The 12,646-nt window shown below is 37.7% G+C and overlaps 1 protein-coding gene across 7 annotated transcripts in view; it reads left to right on the forward strand.

The window, feature by feature from the left end:
* LOC112542233 (uncharacterized) overlaps window positions 1-12,646 on the forward strand; it is a 377,107-nt gene that overhangs the window by 123,990 nt on the left and 240,471 nt on the right. Inside the window, exon 3 of one of the 7 annotated variants that reach the window (XR_015795366.1) lies at window positions 8,690-8,855. The exons of the other annotated variants lie outside the window; for them this stretch is intronic. The gene's annotated coding sequence lies outside the window, so the exon portion shown is untranslated. The remainder of the gene's footprint in view (window positions 1-8,689; window positions 8,856-12,646) is intronic. 7 annotated transcript variants of the gene reach the window in all.

The raw sequence follows: 12,646 nt of genomic DNA on the forward strand, positions 1-12,646 counted from the left end.
GGGCCTGAAGGAGGAAATAGAGAGGATGTGGAAAGTAACTTGGGGCTATGACTCCTAAGCTGGGAGAGTGGCTCCAACAGGTCCCAGGAACATCAGAGCTCTCTGTCCAGAAGAGTGCAGTGCTAGGAAGAGCTAAGACACTGCGCAGAACCCTCAAACTCCCAAGCCTCTGGTAGAGGACCTGAGACTGAGGAAGACACATACCACCCATAGGGGTGAGAGGAGATACACGTACACACATACACACTTCTGACAATAGAATGTGTGTGTGTGTGTGTGTGTGTGTATTCCATCATCAGAAGTCAAGCTTGACTTAAGGGAGTCTTTACCAATTTTGCTATGTGAATGTGATTCAAGTATACATGTATAATCAAATACTATCAAAAGCACATGGTTGGTTGGTTGGTTTTAAAATCAGAATTCAATATACGGCTTCTGTTACTATGAGGTGGAGAATAGAAGTTGGTGACAGAAATATAATAGAAGTTTGTGGAAGATATTTCTGCAGCATTCTATGGTTTCCAAGACTCTGCAGGCCTTTTAGGTCATTTTCAGTTTTCCTTGACTCTTAGCAACGCTGGCTGTGGAATTGTCCAATATCATCTGGACACTTTTGGATGGGAAAATCTGCTCTAAAGTTAGAGCGGTTATGGATGAATAGGAAATTCAGCCTTGAATTTTGATTCTACTCCAAACAGTAAATTTAATTAGGCATAAGATCTGACACACTTTGACAGTATCACAAATAACTGCACAGAGACAAAGTAACTCAGGCGACAAGTGGGATGAAATACTTATGAAAGGCCATGCAATGAAGCCAAACAAGTGGTAGCATAGGAAATCTACTCACTCCAGCAGAGATGATTCAATTCATAATCACAACTTCTCTTGAAGCAGATTAAATTAGAATCCTCTTTATTATTGTTTTCTGGTCTGTGACCGTAATAAAGATGATTCTGATTCTGATTCTGATTCTGATTCTGATTCTGATTCTGATTCTGATTCTGATTCTGATTCTGATTCTGATTCTGATTCTGATTCTTTATTATGGTGTTCAATAAAATTCCCAGGCCCTGGCACACTGTATTCATTAGAAATCCCACTTCTTTTTCCTTCTCTCAACTTTCTGTATCAATATAATCCTTTTAGCTCCACTGTCCCCCCCCCCCCATTACAGTTCATCGCCTAATAAATGCAAGTGTATGTGGAAAATTAATGGCAATGAAATATATTGGGTTTATATTTGAACTGATTAGTTTTCTGCTTGAATGAAAAAAAAAATCAATCCTTACATTGACTGGGCTCCAATGTACTCCAGTAGAGTTCAAGACAATTCTTCTTATTGTCCTCCAAAACAGACCCAAGTTCAAGTTCAAACTTCTGTTTATTTTCATACATATATTCTAGTCCAAAACATAATGCCAATGCCTTATCAGAGGCTCTGAATGTCAACCTTCTTCTTCTTCTTTTTTAATATTTCAAGCATTTGGACAAGAAATTATTGTGAATTCATTTCCCTCTAATGAAAGTTACTTTTGATTTAAATATCATTTAGCACAGTGCTCTTTGAAGGAACAGAAGTCAAAGAAACACAGAAAGACATTTGATATGCTATATGGACTTCAGTGTAAGAGGATTATAGATATTTGATTTTAGTATGAAAATTACACGCAGGAGGAGACCTCAATAGGAATTTTTTATTAAAAAGGGAATAAAGTAAAGACAAGTCTTTCTAAAGCAAAATGATTTTTCTGTGGGCAAAATACAGCTAGTTCAGATGACTTGAGCAGCTACAGTGATCATGCCCTTATCAGAAACATCAAAAAGGGATTATAATACACTAAAATGTGTTGATGTTCCCAGATAAACTTTTTCATTATTACAAAACACCAGAACTTTCTCTTGTGCAAGCACAGTGTCTATCATAGCTGTAGTCCTACTGCCATGTATCACCAAGGATTGTCACAATAATGCTCAATTTTATTTCCCTTAGAAATACTTCTCCAACTGTTTCTGACCCTCTGTTTCAGCATATGGACAAGACACTTCTTCCTTCTTCATATTCATCAGCCTGCACTGTTTCCCATAGCATTTAGTCATCCAACCAGTTAATGGCAGGAAAAGCTTAATACAGTATGCCGAATTTTGTTTATAGGCAATGTAGCACCTCTACATATTTTAGACCAGTTGTCATAATCCCAGAGCCAGTTTGGTGTAGTGGTTAATGCATAAGGCTAGAAACTTGGAGACCGTGAGTTCTATTCCTGCCTTAGGCACAAAGCCGCCTGGGTGATCTTGGGCCAATCACTCTCTCTCAGCCCTAGGGAGGAGGCAATGCCAAACCACTTCTGAAATCTTGCCAAAAAACCTGCAGGGACTAGTCCAGGCAGTCACCAGGAGTCAACACTGAATCAAAGACACACACACACACACACACACACACACACACACTAACCCCACTAGTATGGCCAGTGGTAAGGAATTCTGGGAGCTGTAATGCAAAGCAATGTGGAAGCCACCAGATTGTTCATTTTTGGTACATTTGTGATTGAGCTACCTAAGTAATCTGTAAGCCACCTATGGTCTTTCTTAAAGAAATTGCTTGTTCATGACATTCCCTACAGGACATTCCTGGAATGTCATTTGGTTGTGGTTAGTAATCCTTCCCAGTGCATGCCTGATGGTGATTCTTATGGACTGTATAAATCATAAATTATGACAGCAAAGAGACTGTATATAGCCCAACTTTGGGACCATCTTGGCTGCCCATGGGCTTTCAGACTGTATTCAGACTTCTGGTTTTTACTTTAAAGCCAACGCACTTAGCTTCAAGCTACCCATCTCCTCCATATAAAATCCACCCAGTTTGTCTTTATATGCAGAGACAGGATGCTAAGGATCCCATCCCCAGAAGACTTCAGAGAATCATGGGCCTGAAGATAGTCCTTCTTTGTTGTGGTCTCCAAGCCCCTTGATTCTGCTTGGCACCAACCCCTTCTAGCTTTCCAAAAGTTGGTGAAAACTGTCTTGTTTGAGCAGGTTTTCAGAGTTTAGTAGAGTAGTGGATTAGTGGGCAACATTTTTTTTCTCCTGTATTGTATATCTATGTTGTTTCTGAATTTTTACATTTTACGTAAACTGCCAGGGGTCATGACTGAGCTGGACAAGATAAACATATTGTCAATATATGCATACATCAATAAGGTAAACAATTGCAGCTCATTGCAAAGCACAGGTATGTCATGCAAAATATCCTAGTTTCATTTCTTGGCACTATCAAGCAAGGTTCCTAGACTTTCCTATCTTAGATTCTGGACAGCCATTTCAAACCAATGTGGACAACCCGATCAAGAAGGCCAGTTGTCTGACTGGTGACATATGTCACTAGATGTTCTGTAGACAGGCAGAGATGAGACAAGACTTATTCATATTGACTAGCAATGCATTAATCTTTTTCCTCCGCTATTCTTGATACATACAAAGGCAATTTTATGTGAGAATGAAACTAATTACAATTCCTACCCATGTAGTTTCTCCCTAAAAGCATATAATACAAGTAAGTCAAGAAGATATAGGAAAGAGGTACACAGGTTTTATATATCTATATCTGTATCTGTATCTGTATCTGTATCTATATCTATATCTATATCTATATCTATATCTATATCTATATCTATATCTATATCTATATCTATATCTATTTAAGCTATTGAAAATCCAAACATGTATGTTTATGCATGTATCTCATACTACTCAGGAAGGGGAGGGGAGACATGTTTCTTTAAAAAAGTTCTAGAGTTTGCATTTGCAAAATATTTTAGTATCAAAGAAGGAAAACCTCTATAAATTTAAGTCAAAATAAAAGAGATGCTGATAACTCTTGATTTGGATTCAGCTGCTTTCCTCCCATTGCTATTCTTTTCTTTTTTATGTCCTCATGTTCACAATTTAGTACAAATTCTAGGTTTATTTTTGTGCTTGTTTGATGATCAACTTGACATTTCATATCCACCTACATACACCATGCAAATTGTGGAGTTAATATGTAGGACAACTGCCTTTTCCACTTGAACATTATTGCTAGGCTTGTTTTACAGGTGTGTCTCTTTATAGACTACCTGGAAACCCGCGTGCTCTTCTGGGCCAACTATATTCCCACTCCGACCATTTCTTGTGTTACTAGCCGGGTGTTGGCAGATAGAAAATCATGAACCAGAATATTTGTTTTGACATTTTTCTACTAAATATCTTCATGATCCTGGTGCACATTTAGCTGCCCATATTTTAAATATTTAGGAAAATCTTGTAGTATGGAAAAAAAAAAAAAAAGCAGAGCAGGTGGGATATTGTTAAGCAAAACTAAACTCTCCTTCAAGACAGATTTGATTCTTAATGTTTTAATGAATACATTCATGCAGGTCTTCTGGAAACAATACACAAGTGGTTTGCCATTCTAGGATGTTTACTTGACTTCCAGTCTAGTCCCCAGTTCTGGGATGCCCTAATATTCTCCCATCAAAGTATAAACTCAGCCTGACCCTGCTTAGCTTCCAAGTCCAGACAAGACTTGGTACAATTAAACAATACCAGGTACAATTAAACAATCAGACAATCTACTAATACGTATCTTCATTTTATGGTGAAAAAGATTCTATTATATAAAAAGAAAGTAAGTACAATTCTATGACACACATCTTCTAAGCATAGAAATGTAAAGGAAAAGAATGACCTTTCTACAAGGAGTGACCAATACATGCTGTTCTTCTATAGAAAGAGGAAACAATTTGCTTGAAAGGCTTATCAGTGAGTTCCTCACTGAATCTCTGGTCAGGAGTAAGCAAATAGTATCCATAAATACCATGTATTGCAACTTTTTGCAACCTCAAGCAGCATGGCTAATGGCAAGTGTGCAGAAGTTATATGTGAGGATAGAAGATGGTGTAAGGCCTTTAGCTTATTGGAATGCATGGAACTGCCCCAAGATACGTCTTCAGTTTTACTGAAACCTTCCTTACCTCCCTCAAGGAAATGTGTAGCCCTTAGAGTAGAGATCAGTAATGCAGTATCAAGGGTTCCAGAACTTGTGCTTAACTCTCAAGAGGTATCGCTAGATTCCCACAGTAATTAAAAAAAAAAAAAATCACCAAAATTGCAAAGTTTATGAACTCTCAGAAAATTGTACACAAATTTTCAAAATTATATGACTTTTATACTGCAGGAATGTTAAAATCTTTTGAGCTCTTGTTGAAATATTGTAATATGTTCATGGTCTTGTTGAAGGATCTTATAATAATTTTGGCAATACTGGTGGAGGAACGGGACATCATGATGATACTCAAGATCTGGTTAAAGGTGATAAAAGCTGGCAGAGATCCACTGATGACTTCTTATAGTGGAAATACTGAAGAGAATTTGCTGGTTCCTCCTTGACTAAAATATTAAATGATTTCTGAGGAAGTCCAAAAGAAAAGCAAGAGAGGGGGAGGAGGAGGAAAATATTCTGGGCTTTTCGATCAGAGGTCAAAATGGTGTGTGTTTTTGCTTTGGTGGATTTTTGCAACCAGTTAGAGAATTTACATCAGAGACTATCGGAGGGACAAATAATTTGCTAGATGGAGGGTTGTTTATTTCAATTGTTGATTGCATTTGACTTCCTTTCTCTATAGATATTAATCATCAGAAGGAAGCATGCAAATCAAGTATTCAGGCTGTGAGGCAACATGCTTTGACTAAAATGAAAAGATGCCTAAGAAAAGCTGGAACAAAAAAGAAAGGAAATCTGCTAAATTTCAATATTTCTGAGGGTTCTTGATTTTGAGCAGACTTGGCATCAAATTCAACTAAACTCTCAAGCAGGAATCTTCCCTCCTACTGGTATCTACCCTTTGCCTTCTCCTACTCTCCCTCCCTTTCCTTCTTATACCTCTCTCTCCACCACCAGGGAAGGACTGGCACCATAGTACAGCTTCATAAGGGACTAAACATAATGTTTAGCCCAATTCTAATCCTGCCAGCCATAACCACAACTGAAATATAATGCCTGACACTGGACACTACATTTTGTAGAAATTAAAATGTTGGGTGGGCAGGACAAAGTGCCATCTTCTCTCCTCAGAGGTCCCTTCATGGTAAAGAGAAGTTGGTTGAAGATGGCTGACAGTGAGCAAGCAGAATGAAGCAGTGGTGATGGCGGGAGGTGTCAGCACGCCAGAGGCCTTTGGAACCTGCCTGGCCATTCTGACTGCTGCTAAGAATGTGAGTTATGTTATAAGTAACATCGACCCAGCATTGGAGCAGCCCTATGTCCTGTCTCAGTCAGGAGTATTCTGTAATTTTGTTCTTCTCTTATTTAGCTTTCAGTCCTTTCATTTCTCACTGAAATCCTGCAACTGAATTACACATGCACAGACAGTGAGGTAAGACAATTCTCACGTGCACAGAAAGAATGAGATATTGCATTCGGGTCCATCAGCCATACCTCAAGAACCAGTTGATAAAATACTGCCTTGTTAGTAAAAGGATAATCATTCAGTGACAGTGAAACCGTTTCATGGTGACTGAGCTAACAGAAGGGCAGAAGTCATTTACAGGTTCAAGAAGAGCAACCAGATCATAAATTTAAAAGGAGGTAACATTCTCATAATTAGATTTTTTTAAAAAAAACATTAAGTTGTGGACAATTCCTGTTAGTCTCATGTTTTCAGTGAGTTTTTTAGGAATTAGGGCAAGTGTTTAAGTATTTCCTAAAGAGAATTCATTATGTCTAAATTTAAGTAGAATGTGCAAGAGGGAAGAGAATTGTCGTTCATGCCTCCTTAGTTTTATCAGTCTTACAGACCATTTTATGTACTTGGTGTTCCCTTCATTGTTCAACTCTTTCTTCTTGTTAAATAAAGAAAACCAGAGAAGTGAACTGAGCACCAATAATTTTATTACCAATAAAATTAGAGTCTTTCCCTATACCTGAGCAGATACTGACAGCTGCTGTCTGAGGTCTCTTTCCTGGGCAATGTAACGTTGCTCTCGTCACTTTGCATTTTGTCATTGGGAGCCTTTATTCAGCAATTGGTGTGATTCTATTATAGACTTGTGATGTCCTTAGATTATTCATCTGCATGGAGCAGCCATGTGGGGGGTGAAACAAGGTCAGGATGAAGGGTGCAGTCCCATGATCAAAGCCTTATCTCTTTTCTATGAGCATCAATGCATGTAAAAAATGGGGGCGGGGGGCTTTCAATTGTTATATTGCCATACCTGACAATTTTATGTTTTGACCATGCCCCCATAAGCTATAGACAAACTATGGACCCAAGACACATTCTCCCCTTGTCCTCTTTTTGTGGCCCTCAGAACCTGCCCTTTCTCCCAGGAAGAGAAAGAAAGACATAAAAGCAATAAACAGCAAAGCTGCAAAACAGTGGAAAAAATTGCCACTCAGTCCCAATTCAGAACTTCATAGAATCCAACTATATAAGACCGAGGTCCATAATTCAGCATGGGTACACTGCTAGTGCCTCTCTTGTATTCTTCAGGTTCCCAGACTCCTCTAATTGAAAAATCAATCAAGCAATCAAAAATTAAATCAAAACCTGTAAAGTAAAGTATTGGCCTCAAGCAAAATGTTAATATACTACTTATGCCTCATATGCCTTCTTTAAAACTAAAAGCGATAAATGACTGAAGCTAATGCTTTGCCTATAAATGTGCCAGATGGGCAATACCATATTGAATGGTAGAGCTGGAAGGGACCACAAGGATTATCTTGTCCCACCCCCTGAAACAGCAGGAAACCAGTTAAACCAACCTCAAGAGGTGGTTGTCCAGGTTGTGGTTTGAGGTGTTCCAGGTGTCACAGCTCATCCACAGCTAGTCACAGGAAGTTACCAGATGGTTCTGACATCACCAGTAGGGTTCTGGCTAAATCCTCCCCACCTTTTGTTTAAGGGTGGGGATGAGGAACCCCCCAGAAACAAATTTATCCCATTCCACTCTTAATGCTATCTGAAACCCTGAAAAATGGGCAAGCAGCCACCTTGGCAGCATAATTTTGGGATGGTGGGGCCTCTAAAGTGGGTCTGTCTGATGTTAATGGTCTGAGGGTTATCTATCACATTCCTGGGATTAAAGTAGATAGAAGGGATCCACCTCATTTGATTATTAGTAAATGAGCTTTTTGCCAGCTCCTCTTAGAGCTAACTTGTGTATGGGCAATTTTTTTTCTAATGCCATTTTGTGAGAACATGTTTTCAAAATTCCACATGTACATACCAGCCCAAACATGTTAACAAACAAACAAACAAACAAACACCCATTAATGGCAACACTTTTACTTCAGAACAAATCCTTGAGATTGTTCCACAGGACCTAACTTTTCTTTACTGTTCTAAACAGATATGAGAATTATAGCACCATTTTCGAGGCTGTGTAGAGTTACCTCTTAGTCCAATTTACTGCTGAGAGCAGAAAAATAATATCTGAGGACCACCAAAGGCCTCATAGGCAAATTTATCTGAATGTATCCTTCCAACCATCTTGTAAAATATATTAGATTTTAAAGAGCAATCTCTTCACTTTGCAATAGGTAAGTAGCAATTTGAGCAAAGATTTTCTTTAGAGAAATCCAAGAGTCTAGCTGTTTTGCAGTGTTAGTGATGTGCTAAGACAGACTGGGTTTTTTCTTTTTTTTTAGGCATTGAGCAGAACAACTGGATATAAGTGTTTTGGTGCTCATTCAGAACAAAAAGTTCAGGAAAATGCTATAGGTGGCAAGAAGCAGTACAAGAAGTACAAGGAAAAACAAACAAACAAACAAGAACTTAGGATGCATTAAAAAGAAAAGTCACATCACATTTTTGGTAATTTCATGGCAGTTTGTCACAATTTATTCCAGATTATCCTGAAAAATATGTACTGCAGACTCCACTGTCTCTTATACTATTTAAAGCACAGAATCACCTGTACAATTTTATGATGTTGGGTGTGTCATAGCCTTAGCCTATGAACTGCTGAAACAGAGAAAAGAAAAGAATGAGAAAAAAACCATTAATACAAAAGTAAATACACTAAATCACTAAAATCTATAAAAGCTTGTAAACAGTGTGTAGTGAACTTTGGATTACATTCATTAAATATATCCCAATAAAATTATAAATATGTGTCATGTATAGGCACATAATTCATGCCATTGAATATTAACTATTTAATGGATTCAAATTAATCCAGTCTGTTCCTCCTGAAATTAATTAGTTTGCATGTCAGATATTTATTTAAGAGAATATTCATTAATATACTTTAAAACCATGCCTAGTTAGGCTTCTGGGTGAGGAAAAATGGTGAACTAGATGTCTCTGAAAGAGCGGAGACGATGTGGCAACGACTGACGGACTGGTGGCAAGCTTGGTCCAATGGAACCCCTCTGGACAAGGAGAGGATGAGAGATTGACTACTTGAACTCCAGACGGCTGCTTCTCATGAGGAAACTGCAGGTTAGCAGTCATCCTGTGGGTCTGAGCACCGGGAGACAAGGGAAGTCATCACACTCTCAACTGTGGTAGAGCTTTTAAGGACACTGGGTTCAACCACATCACTTTCTAATCACTTTTGGATTTACAATTATTTTACAGTTAAAAGAGGTCTTCCAAACAACAAGTCTGAAAAACTACTTGGTGAATAAAACTTCATCCCAAAATAGAAGAAAAGCTAACCAGCAGTTTAAAGAACTTAAAGAATACAAAACAAATGGCAAAAAGCTAAATAAGAATTTAATTTAAGAAAGTTTTAAACAGCTTAAGGAACCAGATGAATTTGGAATATTAGGACTTTTGCTAAGATTTTTTAAAAAAATGATTAAACAAAACAACTTTTCTGTGGGAACACAAACTAGTCTATCAGGAAAGAGATTATTGGCTGAAAATTGAAAACAAAGCAAATGACTTGTCAAGATAGAAATAGGCCACTAGAGAGGACTAAATTTCCAGGCAGGAAAATGAAAAGTAAAATTTACAAAATGTCAGATGCATGAGATGTTTCAAAGGATTTTTGAAAGGAGAGTAACTTCTAACTAATTTGACAGCAATAATTTCTGTACCTGTAAATGTATTTTTTGAATAAAATTATAAAGAAGAAGTGAATGATGTGACCAACAACAATATATGGAAGAAGACAGACAGGATTAAGAAGGGATTCAAATTGTAGCTGATGGAAAAATATTAGAAAATTAAAAAAAAAAGAATTGTAAGACAGAAATGACAGAATGGGAATACAAATGACATATCAAGAGATGCAAAAGTACATGGGCAAGGACTTATTTTTGGATTTACAAAATAAGGTTTCTAAAACCCTGAAGAAATCTTTGAGATAGGAGAAACAGTCTGAATGGAGATTCAGTCCTATGACAGCAACTTGATGAAATAAAGATTAAGATTGTTAGAAGCAAAAAAGAAAAAAGAAAAGAAAAGAAAGAAAGAAAAAGAAAGAAAAAGAAAGAAAAAGAAAGAAAAAGAAAATGTATGTATGTATGTATGTATGTACTTTTTGATCAGGGCTGAAGTGGAGGTGAGCGCAGCAGGCAGGAGAAGTGTGAGGTCCTTGCCTAATGATGGCATGGTCCTGGCCTAACAACCACAGCTGGCACTACCAAAACTGCATTGCTAAGTGGTGTGGTTGTATGAAGTTTTGCATGGTGACCACATCACTTAGTGACAGAAATTCTGGTCCCAATTAGGGTCATTAAGCAAGATCAACCTTATGCAAAGGGTCTGCTGAATCAATCCAAAATCCTGGTGTATCAAGTTTTCTTTCCCATAATAGCCAACATCTTTGGGACTTCCTCTAGCAGGGAATAAAGACATTAATTCTTCCTTACTATTGTTCTCCAAAGTTAAAATCTAATTGCATAATGTTTCAGAATGTAAAGATTTGTCATAACTAATAAGCTTTAATCAGCACAGATGTCAACTGGAAGCTACCCCACCCCCACCCCAAGTCCTGCCATCTTTGCAGGGAATATCTGAAAAGCCTATCCAATCACATTACATTTTGCCAAATATTCATTTTTTTCCATTGTAAGGATGAAGAAAAGAGTGGTTAAGAAGCTATGCAATTACCGATTGTATGTCAGTACCGTGTGACATGTGATGCAAAACATATGTAAACATTCAAATTCTATTTTGCATTTATTATGGTTATGCAATGACTCAATTCCAAAATGGTGCTTCAAAATGTACAATAGGAGAGAAACATAACCCCTTCTGCAATTCTTCAAAGTAGTCATATCTTTACCCCAGATCATGTGACAGAAGCAAAGACCATGTGATCCCAGGGGAAAGGCATGGCTACTTTGAAGCATTGCAGAAGGCAATGTTACTCTCCCACTCCCAGGCTTTTGGAACCAATTCTGAAATGCTGAACAGCTATAATATTAATATATTATGTATTGCAATCTGTTAGTAAACATACCTGATTTCTTCCACAAATTAAGATTTCTTGGCACTCAAAAATCATGGGAAGGTAGACAGAGATGTGGGCTAGGTTCACACATCATACTAAGCCATAATGTGATTTGTTTAGCTTTGCCTTAGTGCATTATATAACCAAGGTGTTATTTAAAAATCTTGGTTAATGGCTTAGTGTGTTAATAATCTCAGCTGAATAATAATGGCTTAGTAATTTTGTGGACCTATACATGCCTTAAATCTGCCTCTATTATGTACAGAATAAGGAAGGATTCCTATAGAGACTGTTACATCCAAGCAGCCATTGTTTAGTGGCCAACAAATAGTCTTTTAGCTGGTAAATCCACTGAATGCAAATGCAATTGAATATCAAAGCAGCTGGCACTTCAGAGAGAACACTTGGAAATTCATGACCCCTCAAATTATTGCTCATTGTCATATCATTATTTTGATGGTATCTATTTTCCACTACATAGAAATCTGAGTTTTCTGCAAGTATCAAAATCTTGTTTGGTCTTGGCAAACACAACACTCTCTATGCATTACAATAAGATGGCTTTGTTTGATCGTTTGTTCTTTTTTTTTATCTCGTACTATGTCTTGTGTGTCTCAATCTTGTTTTCATCTCAATTTTCAGTATTTTGACCTCTCTGGCTGTAATATATATCAAAATGTCACTATAAAATAAAAGCTGTGATCTATTGCAGTTTAAAAAGCAAGCAGATCAATGGGAGTTCCTGAAGGCAAACTGAGAAATATAAAATGACAGCAGTAATAATCTATAATTCACTATCCTGGGGCACCCACCCTCTCTGTCTGGAGAAATTCATCCATTTTGGCTGTGACTCAGATTTTCGGAAATTTTCAGAAATGCTCAAACATAAGTCTGATTAAAAGGAAACCAAGGAGTTGAAAGAACTCTTCCAAAGAATTCCAAAGGACATCCAAATTAGAAGCTGAGACTAGCTGCAAAGTTTTTTTTTCTTTCTTCTTTCTTTCTTTCCTGTGCCTTTGAATCAGTGTTGACTCCTGGTGACTGCCTGGACAAGTCCCTGCACTTTTCTTGGCATGATTTCAGAAGTGGCTTGCCATTGCCTTCTTCCTAGGGCTGAGGGACAGTGACTGGCCCAAGGTCACCCAGCTGGCTTTATGCCTAAGGTGGGACTAGAACTCATGGTCTCCCAGTTTCTAGC

This window comes from Python bivittatus, unplaced genomic scaffold (assembly GCF_059951505.1).
Source record: "Python bivittatus isolate LINGU-HERP-01145 unplaced genomic scaffold, Pbiv_v1 ctg000060_np1212, whole genome shotgun sequence".
Lineage (NCBI taxonomy): Eukaryota > Metazoa > Chordata > Lepidosauria > Squamata > Pythonidae > Python > Python bivittatus.